The sequence below is a fragment of the Felis catus genome, chromosome E2 (assembly GCF_018350175.1).
Source record: "Felis catus isolate Fca126 chromosome E2, F.catus_Fca126_mat1.0, whole genome shotgun sequence".
NCBI classification, from domain to species: Eukaryota; Metazoa; Chordata; class Mammalia; order Carnivora; family Felidae; genus Felis; species Felis catus.
In genome coordinates, this window is record NC_058382.1 from 41,327,562 (window position 1) to 41,348,944 (window position 21,383).

General features: G+C 36.1%; 1 long non-coding RNA gene across 1 annotated transcript in view; it reads left to right on the forward strand.

The window, feature by feature from the left end:
- The window catches only part of LOC111558022, a 56,929-nt gene that overhangs the window by 1,764 nt on the left and 33,782 nt on the right, over positions 1-21,383 (forward strand). The window lies entirely within an intron of this gene.

Below are 21,383 nucleotides of genomic sequence, written 5' to 3' on the forward strand. Positions count from 1 at the left end.
CCTTTCCTTCCATGGGCAATCACTGTTCTGAACTCTGTCATCACAGGTTTAGTTTTGCTTGTTTTAGAGCTTCATATAAATAAAAGTCACTAGTATGTATCCTTTTAGGTTTGGCTTATTTCACCCCAAAGAATGCTTTTAAGATTTGTCTCTGCTGTTGTGTGTAGAAGTTGGTTCTGGGGTGCCTGGGTGGCTCAGTCGGTGAAGCGTCTTTTTTTTTTTTCTCATGTGGCAAATTTCAGTTTATTTTTATTTTTTTTAAATATAATTTATTGTCAAACTGGTTTCCATACAACACCCAGTGCTCTTCCCAACAAATGGAAGCGTCTGACTCTTAATTTCAGCTCAGGTCATGATCTTGGATTCTGTGGCAGAGGGCCCTGTGTCGGGCTCCACACTGACAGCATGGAGCCTGCTTGGGATCCTCGCTCTGTCCCTCTACTGCTCGTGCTCTCTCCTTCTCTCTTTCTCAAAATAAATAAATAAACTATTAAAAAAAAAGTTGGTTCCATTTTATTGCCTAGCAGTATTCAATTATAAGATTGTATCACTGTCTGTTTACCTGTTCACCTGTAGATGGACTTTGAGGGTGATAACAGTTTTGGCTATTAAGAATAAAGCTATGAAGAACATTCCTGCACAGGAATTTTTCTGGAGATAGGTACTCATTTACTTGGATAAATACCCAAGAGTGGGATTTCTGAGTTGCAGGGTAGATGTATTTTTAGCTTTATAAGAATCTATCAAATTGTTTCTCAACATAGTTGAACCGTTTTACATTTCCAAAAGCAATGTAAGAGCATTCCAGCATGTTCCACATCCTTACTAACCCTTAATATTGTCTGTCTTTTAAAATTTAGCTGTACTGATGTCTGTCTGTAAAGTGGTGTCTCCTGTGATTTGATTTCCCTTCTCTGAGGACTGTGTGATGCCACTTCTTACAAACTTGTTGGCTGAGTATATCTCTTCTTTTGCCAGTGATTTCTCCATTTTCTTCTTGGATTATTTGTTTTATTATTGAACTGCATGAGTTCTTTGCAGATTCTAGATAAAAGTCCTTTGCAAATATTTTTTTTCCAGTCTGCCGCTTTTCTGAAGGTGATTTTCTTCAAGAGCAGAAGATGTTAAAGTCTATTTTTTTGTATTTTATTATTAGTGCTATTGGAGTCTCATCTAAGAAATTTTCATCTATGTTATTGGCATGAAGATATTCTTTCATATTTTTATAGGAGTTGTCTAGTTTTAGCTTTTATGCTGAGCTCTATGATCCATTTAAAATTAACTTTTGTGAATGATATGGGTAAGGATTGAGGTCTTTCCTGATTTTTTAATCTACCTGTCCAATTGATCCAACACTATTTCTTAAGGACTTTCCTTTCCCCACTGAATTGCCTTGATACCTATAGATGTGAGTTTATTTATGGACTCTGATTTTTGTTCTAATTGAATTATTTGTCCTCACAATACAGCTGCACAAAATTTTCATTTGCTGAAGCTTTTCAAAATCAGGCACTGTAAGTCTTCTATCGTTTTTATTAAGATAGGTTTTGACTATTCTATGTCCTTTGAATTTGCACATACATTTTAGAATGCACGTATCTATTAGCACAAATGGACCTGCTGGGATTTTAATTAGAAACACAATGAATCTGTAGAACAATCTGAGGAGGAATTATATCTTAACAGTATTGAATTTTCCAATCCCTGAACATGGTAAACCTTTTGTTTATGTCTTTTTAATTTTCATCAGGACAGTGTTTTATAGTTTGCCGTGTAGAAGCCTGGCTTATATTTAAAAAAAAAAAAACTATCCTCAAATATTTTGTTGATGTTTGTTAATGTCGTTGTAGATGATACTACTTTAAAGTTCATTTCCCAATACTATATTAGTTATCAACTGCTGTATAATAAACCACTCAACAATTCAGTGGCTTAATATAACAGTATTTTATATTCCTTCTCTATTGTTCCTTCTCTGTTTGGAGCCAATTAGATGGCAAATTCCAGGTCTCCTAAGGCTGCAGTGAAATATCAAACAAAACTGCAACCATCTGAAGGTTTGACCTGTGACTAGATGATCCCATCACAAATTAGCTCTCACGGGGTTGACAATTTGGTGTTGATCATATTCACTCTATGAGCCTCCCCATGGGGTTGCTTGAATATCTTTATATCAGGGTCACTGGCTTCCACCACACATCCAAAAGACCTAAGGAAAAGCTGAAATGCCTTTTATGTAATGCCTTGTTACTTTTGACTTATTCTATTGGTCATTTAATGCAGCCCTGATTCAGTGTCTGGGGGGGAATAAATAGTGGGAGGCAAGGATCACTGGGGACCATTTTGGAGACTGACTACTAATCTAGTCTATAGAAATAGAATTGATTTCTGTAAGTTGATTTGTATGCCATGCAAATTGACAATAATTTTAGTAGGTTTTATTAGGTGCATTAATCCTATGTAAACAATCATGTCATCTGTGAATACAGTTATCTCTTCCTAATTTCATGCCTTCTACTTGAATGTATTGGCTAAAATGTGCAATACAATGTTGAATAGAAATGGTAAGAGTAGACATCCTTGTATTCTCCGTCTCAGGTAGAACACATTTAATACTTAACCTAAAGCGAAATGTTGTCTGTATTTTTTTTTCATGGATGTCCTTTATTAGCTTGAAAAACTTTCCTTCTATTCCTAGATTCCTGAGAGCTTTTCCCCCCTCTATAATACCATGAGACTGAATTTTGTCAAATGCTTTTTTCCTGCATCTATTAAAGTAATTACATAATTTTTTTCTGTTTTATTTTGTTAATGTGGTAAATTACACTAGGTTAGCCTGCCCAAATCAATCAATTTTGCATTTTGGAATAAATCCCAATGATGCATTACCCCTTTTTTGTATTTCTGGATTAATTTTCCTAACACACTTTTAAGGACTTTTGCATTCGGACTATGAATTTATTTACTAATAATATGCTTGTTACGTTTTGATTATCAGAGTAATATTGACCTTAAACAGGTCAGAAGTGTTACCCAATTTTCTGTTTTCTAAAATAAATTTTGTGAGATTAGTGTTATCTCTTTCTTAAATGTTTCTTATAAGATTTTTTCCCTAAGTCAATTTCTCTAAAGATATATTACTATTCCATTTGTATATATCTTATTTATTCATCTGTGGATGGATACTTAGGTTGTTTCCATGTCTTAGATATTGTGAATAATGCTGCCACCAACATGGGAATGTAGATATCTCTGGAAGATTCTGATTTCAATTTCTTTGGATATATACCCAGAAGTGGGATTGATGGGTTATATGGTAGTTCTGTTTTTATTTTTTTATCAACAGTTGTGTGCATTACCCAGTGCTTTGGTAAGTGTAGTCACCATCTGTCACCAAACATCATTATTAGAATATTACTATGTTCTCTATGCTGTATCTTCCAACTGCATAACCTATTTATTTTACAACTGTAAGTTTGTACCCCTTAATCCCCTTTATGTATTTCACCTATCCTTACACTTACTTCCCCTCTGGCAAACATCAGTTTGTTCTCTGTATTTAAAAGTCTATTATTTGTTCATTTGTTTTAGTGTATGTACTAAAACACACACACGCACACACACACACATATATATATGTATATATATATATATATGTTTCATATATATATGTTTCACATATGTGTGTGTTTCACATATGTGTGTGTGTTTCATATATGTGTGTTTCATATGTATATATATGAAATGATATAGTCTTTCTTTCTGATTTATTTCACTGAGCATAATATCCTCTAGGTCCATCTGTGTTGTTACAAAGAGCAAGATGCCATTCTTTTTTTTTTTTTTACAGATGAGCAATATTCCATTGTGTGTGTGTGTGTGTGTGTGTGTGTGTGTGTGTGTGTGTGTATCTTCTTTATCTATCACTGGACATTTGACTTGTTTCCATATCTTGGCCAATGTAAATAATGCTGCAATGAATATAGAGGTGTAAATATCTTTTTAAGTTAGTATTTTCACTTTCTCTGGGTGACCCGGTAGTGGAACTACTGGCTTATATGGCACCTTATTTTTAATTTTTTGAGGAACCACCATACTGTTTTCCACAGGAGCTACACCAATTTACATTCCCACCAACAGTGCAGGAGAGTTCCTTTTACTCTACATCTTGCCAATGTTTATTTCTTGTTTTGTTGTTGTTGTTGTTGTTGTTTGAGTCTAGCAATTCTGAGAGGTGTAAGGTGATAAGTCATTGTGGTTTGGATTTGCATTTCCCTAATAATGAGTGATGTTGAGCATCTTTTCATGTGTCTGTTTGCCATCTGTATGTATTATTTGGAAAAATGTCTATTTATGTATTCTCATTCTGCTCCTTGTTTTGTTGATAGTTTCCTTCCTTGTGCAAAAGTTTATCGCGGTATAGTCTCAATATTTTTGCTTTTGTTTCCCTTGCTTCAGGAGACATATCTAGAAAAATGTTGCTAAGGTCAATGTCAAAGATATTACTGCCTATGTTTTCTTCTAGTTTTATGTTTTAATGTCTCACATTTAGATCTTTAACCCATTTTGAGTTTATTTTTCTGTGCCATGTAAGAAAGTGGTCCAGATTCATTCTTTTGCACATGGCTGTCTAGTTTTGCCAGCATCATTTTTTAAAGAGTGTGTCTTTTCCCCATTGTATATTCTTGCCTCCTTTGTCATAGATTAATTGACCACATAAGCATGGGTTTATTTCCAGGTCATCTATCCTGTCCTATTGTTCTGTGTCCATTTTTGTACCAATACCATACTGTTTGACTGATATAGCTTTGTAATATATCTTTTAATCTGGAATTGTGATACTTCTAGCTTTGTTCTTCTTTATCAAGATTCTTTTGGCATTTGGTGGTCTTGTAGTTCCATACAAATTTTAGGATCGCTTGTTGTAGTTTCGTAAAAAATGTTGGTATTTTGATAGGGATTGCATTGAGTCTCTAGAATGCTTTGGGTACTATGGACATTTTAACAATATTCTTCTGACCCATAAGCATGGATTATCTTTCCATTTCTGTCATCTTTAATGTCTTTCAACACTGTTTTATGGTTTCCAGAAGACAGGTCTTTTACCTACTTGGTTACATTTATTCTTAGGTATTTTATTATTTTGGGTATAATTATATAAAAGGGATTGTTTGTTTTTTAAAAGGTTTTCTTTAAATTCCAGTTAGCATACAGTGTTACACTATTTTCAGGGGTACAATATAGTAATTCAAAACTTCCATATATAACCCAGTTCTAATCAAAAGTGTACTCCTTAATCTCTTCCACCAATTTACCCATCCCTGCCCCCCCGCCCCCGCTCTCTTCCCCTCTGGTAAATATCAGTTTGTTCTCTGTAGTTAAGACTCTGTTTCTTGGTTTGCCTCTCTTTTTTTTTGTCCCTTTACTCATTTGTTTCTTAAATTCCACGTATGAGTGAAATCATATGGTATTTCTCTTTTTCTTTCTTACTTTCCTTAGCATAATACTCTCTAATTTCATCCATGTCATTGCAAATGTCAAGATTTCATTGTTTATTTTATGGCTAAGTAACCTATTTTATGGCTAAGTTATGTGTATATGTACCACATCTTTATCCATCAATTAAGGGACACTTGGGCTGCTTCCATATCTTGGCTATTGTAAACAATGCTGCTATAAACATCAGGATGCTTGTATCCCTTTGAATTAGCATTTTTGTATTCTTTGGGTAAATACCTGGTAGTACAATGGGTGGATCATAGTGAGTTCTATTTTTAACTTTTTGAGGAAACTCCATGCTGTTTTTTAGAGTAGCTGCACCAGTTGGGATTCCCATCAACAATGCACGAGGTTCCCCTTCCTCTACTTCTTTGCCAACACCTGATGTGTCTTGTGTTATTTTTGTCATTCTGATAGGTGCTAAAATGATATCACATTATAGTTTTGATTTGCATTTCCCTGATAAGTGATGTTGAGAATCTTTTCATGTGTCAACCATCTGTGTGTCTTTTTTGGAAAACTGTCTATTGATGTCTTCAAATTTTTTAACTGGATTATTCATGTTTTGGGTGTTGAGTTTCGTAAGTTCTTTATATACTGTGGATACTAACCCTTTATCAGATAAGTCACTTGCAAATACTTTGTCCCAATCGGTAGTTGCCTTTTAATTCTGTTGTTTCCTTTGCTGTACTTTGCCTCAGGAGACCTATCTACAAATAGGTCTCTTTGGCCTATGTCAAAGAAGTTAATGGCTGCATTCTCTTCTAGGATTTTTATGGTTTCAGGTCTCACATTTAGGTCTTTAATCCATTTTTTAATTCATTTTTGTGTATGGTGTAAGAAAGTGGTCCAGTTTCTTCTTATTTGCATGCTACTGTCCAGTGTTACCAATACTATTTGTTGGAGAGACCCTCTTTTCCACATTGGATATTCCTTTCTACATTGTCAAAGATTAATTGACCACATAATTGTGGGTTAATTTCTGGGTTTTCTTTTCTTTCTTTCTTTTTTTTTTTTGATTTTTTTTTTAAATTTACACTCAAATTAGCATATAGTGGAACAATGATTTCAGGAGTAGATTCCTTAATTCCCCTTACCCATTTAGCCCATCCCCCTCCCACAACCCCTCCAAACCCCTCTGTTCTCCATATTTAAGAGTCTCTGATGTTTTGTCCCCCTCCCTGTTTTCATACTATTTGTGTTTCCCTTCCTGTAGGTTCATGTGTTTTGTATCTTAAAGTCCTCATATGAGTGAAATCATATGATGTTTGTCTTTCTGTGACTGGCTAATTTCGCTTAGCATAATACCCTCTATATTGTTAAAGTGTCAGTACTACCCAAAGCAATCTACATATTCAATGCAATCCCTATCAAAATAACACCAGCATTCTTCACAGAGCTAGAACAAATAATCCTAAAACTTGTATGGAACCAGAAAAGACCCTGAATAGCCAAAGCAATCTTGAAAAGGAAAACCAAAGCAGGAAGCATCACATTTCTGGGTTTTCTATTCTGTTCTATTCATCTATGTGTCTGTTTTTGTGCCAGTACCATACTCTTTTGATTACTACAGCTTTCTAATATAACTTGAAGTCTAGAACTGTGATGCTTCCAGCTTTGCTTTGCTTTTCCAAGATTGCTTTGGCTATTTGGGGTCTTTTGCGGTTCCATATAAATTTTAGGATTGTTTGTTCTAGCTCTATGAAAAATGCTGTTGGTATTTTGATAGCTTGCTTTGGATAGTATAGACATTTAGCAATATTTGTTCTTTTGATCCATGAACATGGAATGTTTCTTCTGTTTCTTTGTGTCACTTTTAATTTCTTTCATCAATGGTTTTATAGTTTTCATAGTACAGGTCTTTCACGTCCTTAGGTTTATCCTAAGGTATCTTATTGTTTTTGGTGCAATTATAAATGGGATTCATTCTAAAAGGAATTTTCTTCTTAATTTCTCTTACTTTGATATTAGTGTATAGAAATGCAGTGGATTTTTTGTATATTAATTTTGTATCGTGCAACCCCACTGAATTCATTTATCAGTTTTGATAGGTTTTGGTGGAGTCTTTAGGGTTTTCTATGTAGAATATCATGTCATCTGCAAATAATGATACTTTAACTTCTTACTTACCAGTGTGGATGCTTTTTATTTCTTTTGTCTGATTGCTGTGGCTAGAACTTGCAGGACTATATTGAATAAAAATGGTCAGAGTGGAAATGCTTGGCTTATTCTTGACCTTAGAGGAAAAGCTCTCAATTTTTCACCATTCAGTTTGTTGTTAGCTGTGGGTTTTTCATAGATGGCATTTATTTTGTTGAGATATATTCCTTCTAAGCCCACTTTGTTGAGAATTTTGATCATGAATGGATGTTGTATTTATCCAAATTATTTTTCTGCATCTACTGAGATGACCATGTGCCTTTTATCCTTTCTCTTGTTAACATGATATATCATGTTGATTTTGCAACTGTTGAATCGCTTACATTCCTCTAATAAATCCTGCTAGATTGAATTTTTTTTCTGTATTGTTGAATTTGTTTTGGTCATATTTCATCATGGATTTCTGCATCTATGTTCATCAGGGATATTGGCCTGCAGTTTTCATTTTGTTTGGTAGCATCTTTATCTGGTTTTGGTACCAGGATAATGCTGGCCTCATAGAATGAATTTAGAAGCTTTTCTTTTCTATTTCTTTGGAATGGTTTGAAAAGAATAGGTATTAAGTCATCTTTAACTGTTTTTGGTAGAATCCACCTGTGAATCCATCTGGTCCTAGACTTTGGGACGTTGTTTTGGTTGTTGGTTTTGTTGTGTTGATTTGGGTTGGCTTTGGGTTTGTTGTTGTTGTTGTTTTTAATATTACTGATTCAACTTCATTACTAGTAACTGGTCTCTTCACATTTTGTATTTCCTCCTGATTCACTTTTGAAAGAATATATGTTTCTAGGAATTTATCCATTTCTTGTTCTCCAATTTTGTATGAAATTTTTCCATAATATTCTCTAAAAATCCATTGTATTTCTGTGCTGTTATTTGTTAATCTCCTTTCAGGCTTTGAGTCTTCTCTCCTTTTCTTGATGTCTGACTAAAGGTTTATCATTTTTTTATTTTATCTTTTCTAAAAACCATCTTTTGGCTTCATTAATCTTTTCTATTAGGTTTTTAAGTCTCTATTTCACTATTTCTGCGTTAATCTTTATTATTTCCTTCCTTCTACTAGCTTTTGGGCTTTGATTATTTTTCTTTTTGTAGCCCCTTTAGATGTAAAGTTAGGTCATTTCTGTGAGATTTTTCTTGCTTCTTGAAGTATGCCTATATTGCTGTAAACTTCCAAAAGTACGTTTGCTGCATCCCAAAGATTTTGGGCCAGTGTGTTTTCATTTTCACTTGTCTCCATATATTTATTTCCTCTTTGATGTCTTGTTTGACCAATTCTTTAGTAGCATGCTATTTCACTTCCATGTATTTGTATTCTTTCCAGATTTTTTTCTCATAGATGATATCTAGGTTTACACCATTGTGGTTGGAAATGATGCTTGATAGAATTTCAGTCTTCTTGAATTCATCAAGATTTATTTATTTATTTTGTTATTTTGTTTTTTGTTTGTTTGCTTGTTTGTTTTTGCAGCTTAGTGTGGGAGGGCAGATATCTCTAGAGGATCCTCACTTCAATTTGTTTTGATAAATACCCAGAAGTAGGATTGCTGGATCATACGGTAGTTTTTAAATTTTTTTAACTTCATATTGTTTTCTATACTGGCTGTATCAGTTTGTATTCCCACCAACAGTACATAAGGATTCCCTTTTCTCCACAGCCTTGCCAATACTTACCTCTTGTCATTTTGATGACAGCCATTTTAACCTGTGTGGAGTGATGTTTTATTGTGGTTTTGATTTGCATTTTCCTGATGATGAGTGATGTTGAGCACTTTTTCATATACCTGTTGACCGTGTATACGTTTTCTCTGGAAAATTGTCTATTTAGTTCCTCTGCCCATTTTTTAATTGAGTTTGTAGTTTTTTCTGCTATTGAATTGTAAGACTTCTTTATATATTTTGGATATTAACCTTTCATCAGATACAGAATTTACAAATACTTCTCCCATTCCTTATGTTGTCTTTTCATCTTGTTGATTCCTTTGCTGTGCACAGCCTTTTGTTTGATAGGATTCTATTTTTGCTTTTGTTGCCTGTGCTTTTGCTCCCACACGCAAGAAATCATTGTCAAGCAGTTTGTTTCCTATGTTTTCTTCTAGGATTTTTATGGTTTCAGGTCTTCCTTTTCAAGTTCTTTTTTTTTGTTTGTTTTTTGTTTTTAGTGTTTTATTCTTCTGCATGTGACTCTATAGTTTTCCCACCATTTATTGAAGAGATGATCGTTTGAGTATCCCCAATGAGTATTATTGGATTCTTTGTCAAATATTAACTGACCATATATGTGAGAGTTTATTTCTGGACTCTCAGTCCTGTTTCATAGGTCTGTATGTTTATTTGTAAGCCAGTACCACACTATTTACATTACTACAGCTTTGTTTTACACTTTGACACCTGGAAATGTGGTGCCTCTGGCTTTGTTCTTTCTCAGGATTGCTTTTGGCTGCTTGGGATCTTTAAAAGTAGGCCCCATAGGAATTCTAGCATGGCTTTTTCTATTTCTGTGAAAAATACAGTTGTGATTTTGATGGGGACTGCATTTAATCAATAGATGGATTTGGGTGATATGAACATTCTTAACAGTATTAATTTTTCTAATACATGAACACAGGATATATTCCCATTTGTATCCTCATGTTTTTCATCCAAATCTTGTAGGTTTTTTTTTTTGAACTTTTAAAAGTATTTACTAGCAATTGTTTTATTTACTGAAAAATTGGTTTCCTGGTACTAGTGGGCCTGAGTTACAGCTGTATTGAAAATATTTTTTACTTTTATTTTTTATTTTTTAAGATTTACATCCAAATTAGTTAGCATGTAGTGAAACAATGATTTCAGGAGTAGATTCCTTAATGCCCCTTACCCATTTAGACCACCCCCCTCCACAAACCCTCCAGCAACCCTCAGTTTATTCTCCATATTTATGAGTCTCTTCTGTTTTGTCCCCATCTCTGTTTTTATATTATTTTTGTTTCCCTTCCCTTATGTTCATCTGTTTTGTCTCTTAAAGTCCTCAGATGAGTGAAATCGTATGATTTTTGACTTTCTCTGACTAATTTCACTTTCATTGCCGAATAATACTCCATTGTATATATGCCACTTCTTCTTTATCCATTCATCCATCGATGGACATTTGGGCTCTTTCCATACTTTGGCTATTGTTGATAGTGCTGCTATAAACCTGGGGGTGCATGTGTCCCTTCGAAACAGCACACCTGTATCCCATGGATAAAAATGCCTAGTAGTGCAATTCCTGGGTCGTAGGGTAGTTCTATTTTTAGTTTTTTGAGGAACCTCCATACTGTTTTCCAGAGTGACTGCACCAGCTTGCATTGCCACCAACAATGCAAAAGAGATCCTCTTTCTCCACATCCTCACCAACATCTGTTGTTGCCTGAGTTGTTAATGTTAGTCATTCTGATAGGTGTGAGGTGGTATCTCATTGTGGTTTTGATCTGTATTTCCCTGATGATGAGTGATGTTGAGCATTTTTTCATGTGTCAGTCGGCCATCTGGATGTCTTCCTTGGCAAAGATTCTTTCATGTCTTTCACCCATTTATTCACTGGATTATTTGTTTTTTGGGTGTTGAGTTTAATAAGTTCTTTGTAGATTTTGGATACTAACCCTTTATCTGATATGTCATTTGCAAATATCTTCTCCCATTCTGTTGGTTGCCTTTATTTTTGCTGATTGTTTCCTTCGCTGTGCAGAAGCTTTTTATTTTGATGAGGGCCAGTAGTTCATTTTTGCTTTTGTTTCCCTTGCCTCTGGAGATGTGTTGAGTAAGAAGTTGCTGTGGCCAAGATCAAAGAGGTTTTTGCCTGCTTTCTCCTCGAGGATTTTGATGGCTTCCTGACCTCAATGTGAGACAATGTAAAATCTTGTAGTTTTAAGTGTACAGAACTTTCACTTTCTTGGTTAACTTATTAAGTATTTTATTACTTTTGATGCTATTGTGAATGGGATTGTTTTATTTCTTTAAGATGTTTTGTTATACTATAGAAATGCAACTGTTTTCTGTATTTTGATTTTTGTATCCTGCAACTTTACTGAATTGGTTGGTTGGTTTTAGCAGTTTTTGTGGCGTTCTTAGGATTTTCTCTATGCAATCATGTCATCTGCAAATAGACAGGATTTTACTTGTTCCTTTTTTATTTGGATACCTTTTATTTTTTTGTCTTGTCTGATTGCTCTGCCTAGGATTTCATCTTGTCTGATTGCTCTGCCTAGGATTTCCATTACTATGTGGAGTAGAAGTGGTGAGAATGGGCATCTTTGCCTAGCTCCTGATATTAGAAAGCTTTTGATCTTTGAGCAAGTATGATATCTGTGAACTTGTATCGTCCTTATTGTGTTAGTTATGTTCCTTTTATACCCAATTCATTGTGCATTTGAGCATCACAAAAGAATGTTGTACTTTGTCACATGATTTTTATGCATTCATTGAGATGAATATAGGATTTTTATTTTTCATTTTATTATGGTTATCACATTCCTTGATTTTTTTTTCACATTTCTTGATTTGTATATGTTGAGCCTTCTTTGCATCCCAGGGATAAATCTCACTTGATCGTAGTAAATGATCCTTGTAAATTGTTGTTGGATTCAGTTTGCTAATATTTTGTTGAGAATTTTTTAATGTATATACATCAGGAATATTGGCCTGTAGTTTTTCTTTTCTTGTAGTATCCTTATCTGGCTTTGCCATCAGGGTATTCCCTTATAAAATGAGTTGGGGAGTGTTCCCTAGCCCCTTCAGTTTTGGGGAGAGTTTGAAAAGGATTGGCATTAATTCTTCAAGTGTTTGGCAGAATTCCCCAGTGAAATTAACTGGTTTTGATCTTTTCCATTTTGTGAGTTTTTTGATTACTGCCTCCATCTCCTTACTCCAATATTTGCCTTTTCAGATGTTCTATGTCTTCATCATCCAATCTTGGCAGGTTGGATGTTCTTAAGAGTTTATTTCTTCTATGGTTATCCAGTTTGTTGGCATATAATTGGTCATACTAGTCTCACACAAACCTTTTGTATTGCTTTGATATCAGTTGTAATGTCTTTATTTTCTGATTTATATTTTGAGTCCTCTGTTTTTCTCAGTCTAGCTAAAGGTTTCTCTTTTTTTCACCCAAATAAACAGCTCTTAGTTTCATTGGTCTTTGCTATTATGTTTCTGGTCTCTGTCAGGTAGTTCTACTCTGGTGTTTATTCCCTTTATTCTGCTAACAGGGGTTAGGGGTTGTTGTTTTTGTGGGTTTTTTTTTTTTGGTGTTTTTTTGTTTGTTTGTTTTTTCTAGTTTCTTGAGATGCAATAAGAGGTTGAGATCTTATTTTTTAACATAGGATTTATTGCTATAAATATGCCTATTGGAACTGCTTTTGCAGCATCCCATAGGTTTTGATATGTTGTGCTTCCATTTTCATTTCAGAAGATTTCTTGCTTGCCCTTTTGATTTCTTCTTTGACTAATTGGTTATTCTTGAGAATGTTGTTTAATCCCCACACATTTTTGAATTTTATTGCTTTCCTCATGTTACTGATTTCTACTTTCATAACCTTGTGATTGGAAAAGATACTTGGTATGACTTCAACCTTCTTAAATTTACTGAGACTTGTTATGTGACCTAGCATGTGCTCTATCCTGGAGAATAGTTTTGTGCACATGAAAAGAATGCATTTTGCTGTTGTTGGAGGAAGTGTTCTTTATGTTTGTTAGGTCCTTTTGGTCTAAACTATGGTACAAGTCTAACGTTGCAATGTTGAGTTTTTCTGTCTGAATAATCTGTCCATTGTTAAAAGTGGGGCATGAAAGTTCCCTATTCTTATTGGTGTCTGTTTCTCCTTTCAGATCTGTTAATATTTACTTAATATAATAAGATGCTACATATATATTTATTTCCTATCTTCTTGATGATTTGACCACCTTATTATATAACAACCATTTTTTGTCTCGTTACCATTTTTGATTTAAGATTATTTTATCTGATATTAATGTAGCTACTCCTGCTTTTGTGTGTTTGTTTGGTGTCCACTTGTATGGGATATTTTTTGCCATCCACTCACTTTAATTCTGTTTCTATCCTTAGAGCTGAACTAAGTCTCTCTGGTAGGTGGCATACAGTTGGGTTTTCCATTGTTGTGTTTGTTTTTTATATATATCCAGCCACTCTTTGTCTTTTGAGTGGAAAATTAAATCCAGTAACATTGAGAGTAATTATCCATAGCTAAGGACTTATCAGTGCCCTCCTATTGTTTTCTGGCTATTTTGTAGTCGCATTTTTCTTCCTTTTCTATTAACTTCCTTTGTATATTGATAATTTCCCTTCTCTTTATTTTTGTGTACCTAAAGTTGATTTTTGCTTTGTGGCTCCCATGAAGTTTACATAAAACACTGTAAAGATATAAAAGCCTATTTTACACCAATCACAATTTAACTTTGATCATATACCTCTCTTTATCCCCTCATTATGTTTTTAATGTGCATTTACATTTTTGTGTGTATTATTAAAAATTTGTTGGGGTGCCTGGGTGGCTTATTGATCTGACTTTGGCTCAAGTCATGATCTCACAACTTATGAGTTGCAGCCCCATGTCTGTGTTGATAGCTCAGAGCCAGGAGCCTACTTCAGATTCTGTGTCTTGGTCTCTCTCTGCCCCTTGCCATCTCAGGCACACATACGTACATGCGCTCTCTCTCCCTCTCTTTCAAAAATAAACATTGATTTTTTTTTTTAATTGTTGAGGTTATAGGGGGCACCTGGGTGGCTAGTCAGTTGAGTGTCTGGCTTCAGCTCAGGTCATGATCTCCACAGTTTGTGGGTTCGAGTCCCACATTGGGCTCTGTGCTGACAGCTTGGAGCCTAGAGCCTGCTTTGGATTCTGGTCTGCCTCTCTCTCTGCCATTCCATTGCTCACACACACTCTCTGTCTCTGTCTCTCTCTGAAATATAAATAAACATTAAAAAGTTTAAAAATAAATTGTTGAAGTTATAATCTTTTTCATTAGTGCTTTCATCCTTTGACCTTTATTCTAGAGTTTACTTAACACATCTTAGAGCATTAGGGTACCCTAACTATGTGTTTACCTATCTGACTTACGTTTACTTTTACTGGTATGGTGTATATTTTCATATGTTTTCATGTTACTAATTAGCATCTTTTTGTTTCAGCTTGAAGGACTCCTTTCAGCTTTCCTTGTAAGGTGGGTTTAGTGGTGATGAATTTGCTCAGCTTTTGTTTATTAGGGAAAGTTGTTACTTTGCCTTCAGTCTGAGGAATACTTTTGCTAGGTAAGGTGTTCTGGCTGGCAGTTTCTTTCTTTTAGCACTTTGAATATATTCTCCCATTTTCTCCTGGCCTGTAAGATCTCTGCCGAAAGATCTGCTGATGGCCTTAGGGAGGTTCCCTTATAGAGGTTTTTTTGTTTTTTGTTTTTGTTTTTGTTTTTCTCTTTTACTTTTACAATTCATCTTTGGTTTTATACAATTTTATTATTCTGTGTCATGGAGAATAAGATTTCAGATTGAAATTTTCAGGTGACCTATTAGCTTCATGAACTTGGATGCCCAAAGCTCTCCTCATCTTTAGGAAGTTTTCTGTGGTTATTTATTTTAATAAGGTTTCTATTTTCTCCTTCTTTTCTCCTTCTGGGACTCCAGTAATGCAGACATTATTTTTGCTGATGGTGTCCCATACCTCCTGTGAGCTATCCTCATACCCTTTCATTCTTTTTTTTTTTTTGTTCTTCTAATTTTCTAATTTCAATTGATCTGTCTTCCAGCTTATGGATTCTCTCTTCTCCTTCGTCAAGTCTGCTGCTGAAATCATCTGTTGAATTTTTCAGTTCAGTCATTGTATCTTCAGCTTCAAATTTTCTGTTTTGGTTTTTTTCAATGTTTTTTTAATCTTAGAACTTCTCATTTTGTTTTAGTATTGTTTTCCTTGTATTGTTAAATTGATTTTCTGTGTTTTATTTTAGCTATCTGAGATTCTGTAGAAAAATTATTTTGAAATCTTTATCAGGTAATTACTAGATATCCATTTCTGGCTAGGTCCTGGAGTTTAATTAATTTATATATATTATTTATATTTATATTCATATTCATACTTTTTTTGCAGCAGCAGACATATTTCCTTGATTCTTCATGATCCATACAGCCTCGAATAGTTACGCATTTGAAGAAACACAGACTTTATGTACTAATTTTAGGGAAACCCTTCATCTCAGATGGGGCACACTGGATTCTGCTATGACCCTGGGTCTAGCGTTGCATGGTGGCAAGTGCTGGGGCACTTGGTAGTACCATCTCCAACTGGGGTGTGATGTTTCGTTGGCTCAGGCCAGTGAGGTCTACAATATTGACAACTACATGGTCCTTGGCAAGCACTGCAAGGGTGTCTGCAGTGCTGCATGGGCTATTGGGCTCCTAAGCAGCACCCTCCATGACTGGTAACTAAGGACCAGTGCAGGCAGTGGTGGTGGCTGGAGCCAGTGGCATGCACACATTCAGCTGCAGGTGCCTATATAGTGGTAGAGGTAACCACAGACATACTTGAAGTGAAGGAGACCAGGGCCAATAATAGGCTCATTGGTGTCTGCAGAGGGCCTAGGTATCAACATGCCCTTTTATGATTTTACACTGTGCTCCCAGGTATGCTTACTGTCTTGGAGGCCAGTGACAGGGATGGGCCCGGGGGACATATAGCCCCAAACTGGAGGGACTTGCTCTAGGTGGGCATGATGGTGCTGGCCATTGACAAAAGGCAAGATCTGACATGGATTTTCAAGCAGCTGTGGGGAGCCTGGATATTCACATGCTCACCTAATGGCCACAGTCTCTTTCCCTAGGTATGCACACTGTAGTAAGAGTCAGTGACGGGTAGGGCTAAGGGTGAGGGGCATGCCAGAACAAAGCTATCTTACAGCTAGGAATGGTGTTGCTGACTGGTGACAGAAGGCAAAACTTGATCCATACCCACAAGTATCTGTGGGGAACCCTGTATATTAGTGTGTTTATTGGTGGCTGCACATTCTCCCCCCCATGCATAAGTGCTGCAGTCAACGATGGGCATCATGCCAGTAGCATGCAGATGCATTTCTGGAAGGGCTAACCACAAGTGCAAGCATGCTCGTGGGTGTCAGTCCAGGTTTCCTCCACTGGTATCCTGAACTCACATAGCTGTAGAAGCCTGGGCTGGCTGTGAGCATAGATCCCAGGCCCTGGTGGAGTTGGGAAGCGACCAAGGTGCTGATTTATTTTACTTGCACTGCCACAAAGATCTTGAATGGCTACCGGTGTGGATCCAGGCTTTTGCAGAAGGGGCTTTTAAGGGAGGTAACAAGAAGGGAGAAGGGAGGGACTGAAGAATAGCTAATATTAGCAATAGTAAATACCTGTGGCAAAGCTGCTGAGTTTTTCTGCGGAGCATGTCTCTGTGAACCACAATCACTCCTGCTATGTGTTTGCTAATAATAGCCTCTGTTTTTCTTCCTGTTCCTACCTAGCTCTCTTTGCCAGTTTTGGTGGGGTAAAAACTGAAGCTTGACCTTCACATAGTGCCTGAAGAGGCTAGAGAAGCTCATCATTCACTCACACTGTTCTCTCTTTCCCAGTGAGAGGAACTCTCACTAGCTGTGAAGCTTCTTCTTGGACTGAACAATGCTGGCTTGGGGGATGGGATGATGTGATGAAAATAAAGTAGTCTTTCTTCTCTTCTTGTGTGATTTTTCTCAGGTTTTTTGTTCCATGTTGTTACTAAAATTTCCAAAGTGGAATCTAGAGCTTTCCTGGAGCTGTGTTTGTTCATGGATAGCTAATTTTTGGTTTTTGTGACGGTATAGGGAAGCTGGAATCTTCTATGTCACCATTTTTTCCTAAAATGCTTTGGTCATCTTAAAGTGATTGCCTGCTAATGCCAACTCATGGTCATTTGGGAGGGGGAGTTACTTTTACTGACTGGTTTCCCCAAGAACAAGGGTCACGTTGTCTTGTTGTTGCATATACCTATTTTTTATTGTGTGTTGGACATCTTTGGTAATGTGTTGTAGAGACTGAATCTTGCTAGCTCATTTGGAAATGGGATGATTTTTTCTTCTATCAGTTGAGTATATTATTTACAGTTCACCTTGATCCTGTTGCTGCTTAGTTTTAGGCTTTGTTAGGCTGATTGCTATGTTAGCTTTGCCCTTAGTCCTAGGACAAATCGCTTAGTTCTTAGAGTCTTTACTTCCAAGATAGGGAAGTGAAAGCCCAGAGATTCACCAAGCACCTCTCCCATAGAGGGATTCTAACTCCAAACTCTTCCTCCTTTATGGTAGGTGGCAGATTAAATCTCTCTGCTTAGCTCTTTCATCTTTCAAGTTTCTAATATTGCCCCAGACTGTGTCATCTGAACATGCATAGTTAAGGATTCAGGATAAAACTTCTCAAAACTTTTCTTTTCAATGTTCAAGGATTTCTGGAAATCCAAAAATTGTATTCTGATTCCATGGGGCCAAAAGACTTATTGTCAGCTCTCCCTATCATATGCCATGACTATTAGAGTATCGTCAAGGGAAAAATAAATGTGGCTGTCCTGCAGTGTGGCTCCTTTTTGTTTTCCCAAGGATCAAGTCCTTACTGGTTTAAGCCTACATTTGGTCACTCTATGAGTACTCTAGTTTTGTTGTTGTTGTTGTTTAATTGTATCCATAACTTTTCAGTCCTTTCCTCTGGAATAATTGGTTCATTGCAAGCTGCCCTATTGCCTAAATTAAACTCTTTGAGTAATCTTAACCTATTCATTATTTCAGTAAGTGTTTGCTGAACCCCTACCATGTGACTTACACTGGGGTTAGACATGGGAGATGTAATGGTGAATAAAAACATAAAGGGAGTGAGTAAGATAATTAAAAAGGCTATAATTCCCATCTTTATGAAACTTACAGTTTGACAGCAACACACACAAAGAAATCACACAAATATATGTATAATGATAGTATGTGATTATGAGAGCCTATAATAGGGCAATTTGAATTCATCAAGGAGATTCAGGAAGATGTCTCTGGGGAAGTAATAATGGAGCTACCATCTAAATTTGCTGTTGGCACCTGAGAAGTATTCATGTGATTATAGAAGCTGCATTCCCTTTGCTGAGATGGGTAGCCATAAGCTTGATATCAGTTGTCCAGTCAACCATGCATTACCAGCAGAGGAGTCCATGATGTGCTGGATACTAGAGGCATGGATTTATCCTGGATACCACTTGTCTGAGAAAGCATCTGTGATAGACCCATGGATCAGGAAATGTGTGATGGGAGTAGGAAGAGAAAAAGGAAGCCCCAGCAGACCTATCGCTCCAGTGGAGGGACATATGTGAAAATAAATGGCCACTTCCAGCACTTCTGGATAACTGTGAATAGATTTCAATGACACAGATGGGGTAGGATCTGAGAATTGCTTTCTTTACTGAATTATAAAAGAACCAGAAAAGAAAATTTTCTTCATGGAATAAAAATTCTGTTGGTGGAAGGGAACTGGGAGACAGCCAGGATTTTGTCACTTCATTGGAAGCCTGGGAATCTACCCCTATGGATTCATGTTGTCACGACCTGAGGAATGGAAGGCAGGGGGCTACAGAATAAGCCTTGGGGAGCAGAGGGTGAGCACTTCCCCCATAAAGCAAGAAAGGGGGAAGGCACTCCTTCACTCCTGTCATAGCAACTGCTTAATGTTCTTTTATTAAGATTTATTCTGAGTCCTGTCAGCCTTATGGTAATGTTTTCTCAACTTATTTTATAATTATGAAGTAACTATAAATGGGTGACACAAGATACTTAATTCTTCTCTTTCTTTCTGTGCAGTGGTGGACATTCTGCCTGAAATTCTATTCTGATTAGCCAATCCTTGTAAATCTTTGTAAATTTTCCTAGTTCTAGTTATTTTTAAACATTAAAAATAACTGTTACAAGGCATTCATTCTTTCAGTATCAATTGAATTTTCATTATTAGAGGTTCTGATGCTATGAAGAATATGTAAGAAAGCAAAACAGAATGGTAGGAAGAAAGACTTAAAAATATGCATATCCTATTACCTAGCCTTGGATGTTGGCAGCAATGAGCTTTAAGTGCTTTGTGCCTGTTAACAGAAACATCTGAACCAAAAGCAGGACTCTCTGTGGGCCCCAAAGTGGCTGCATAGATAAGGCAAAAATGATGAGGCAGGAAAGGTTTCCTTTGACCAAATCATATATATAGCCTTTTGAGATACATTAAACATTTTAGTACTTATTCTTGAATGAAAAGTCATTGAAGGGTTTTAAGAAAATTCTATGTCAATATTCATATATCCCTCTGACTGCAGTGTAGAGAATGTATCGGAATGAAGCAAAGGTGCATGAGGAGAGGCTGCTAGGAGGTTGTTGGTCTCATCCTGATGAGAGTCACCAGTGGCCAGGAGGAATATGGTAGTGATGGAGAAGTAGCGGTGTTCATAGATTTAGATCTTTAGGAAGACCAAATGAACAGGCTTGGCGACTGGACATGGAATTTGTTCCAAGCTTTTCTTTCTCATATACATGTTTCCCCTTAATAGTGTTGTCTTCTGTACAGAAATATTATACTCTGATTCTCTCATTAATGTCGTTATTACATACTGTCATTAGTGATATATAATAACCCATTGAGTTTATGCACCATAATTGAATCCCCTGGTCCCCACTGTGGGATGCACAAGCTGTCCTCCAAGCTTTGCTAATGTATATAATTCTGGTTGATATCTTCGGGCATAAATAACATTCTCTATCGCTGATTATTTATTTAGAATAAATTCCCACCAAAGAATTCATTGGACTAAGATATATGATCATACTAAGATTCAGATGGCAACAAATGGATATGCCATAACATTATAATTATATCATTTCTTTAGGGAAACAGTCTTATGTCAGGTTGATTACATCAGGATTCTTTGATCATGTAAGAGATAGTGATTTGTCTTGACTGTAATAGATACATATTCTGGATATAGATCTGGCTTTCTTACCCACATTATATGATATATCAGAACCACCATCCATAGAATAGCCAAACAGTTTGTTTTTCATCATGAAAGAACACACAAAATTGCTTCTGAATACAGAACTTATTTTACACTAAAATAACTGTGGTGATTGTTTTGTACTAATGGAATTAAATGGTCTTATAATATGCCGCATTTCCTTCAAAAGCATCTAGTATCCTGGAATGGTGGAATGACCTACTGAAAAGTTGGTTATAGTGCCTATTAGGAAACAGTACCCTGAGAGTTTGGAGTTAGAGCTTAAAATATGCAGTATCTGCTTAAACAAGCAACTGATACATGGTTTATTTTGCCCACAGTCAGAAATATCGGTGTGAGAATCAAGAGGTAAAAGCAAGAACAACTCTCATGTCTATACCCATTCATAGGATATTTGTTCCTTGTCCCTACAACTCTGAGCTCTTGTGATCTGAATGTTTTAGTTCTTGATGGGGAAATGTTTTTTCCAGGAGACACAATGTTCCACTCAATTGGCAGTCTCAATGGCCATCTGCCCATTTCAGGCTTGTTACACCACTAAACGAGTAAGAGGAGAAGTTACTATCCTAGCTACATGTTTGTTCTTAATCACGAAGAAGAAATTTGAGCTGCTGATGCACAATGGGTCAGAAAGGACTATGTCTGGAACCTAGTGGATTCTCTTGGGCAGGTTTTAGAATTCCCATGTACAAT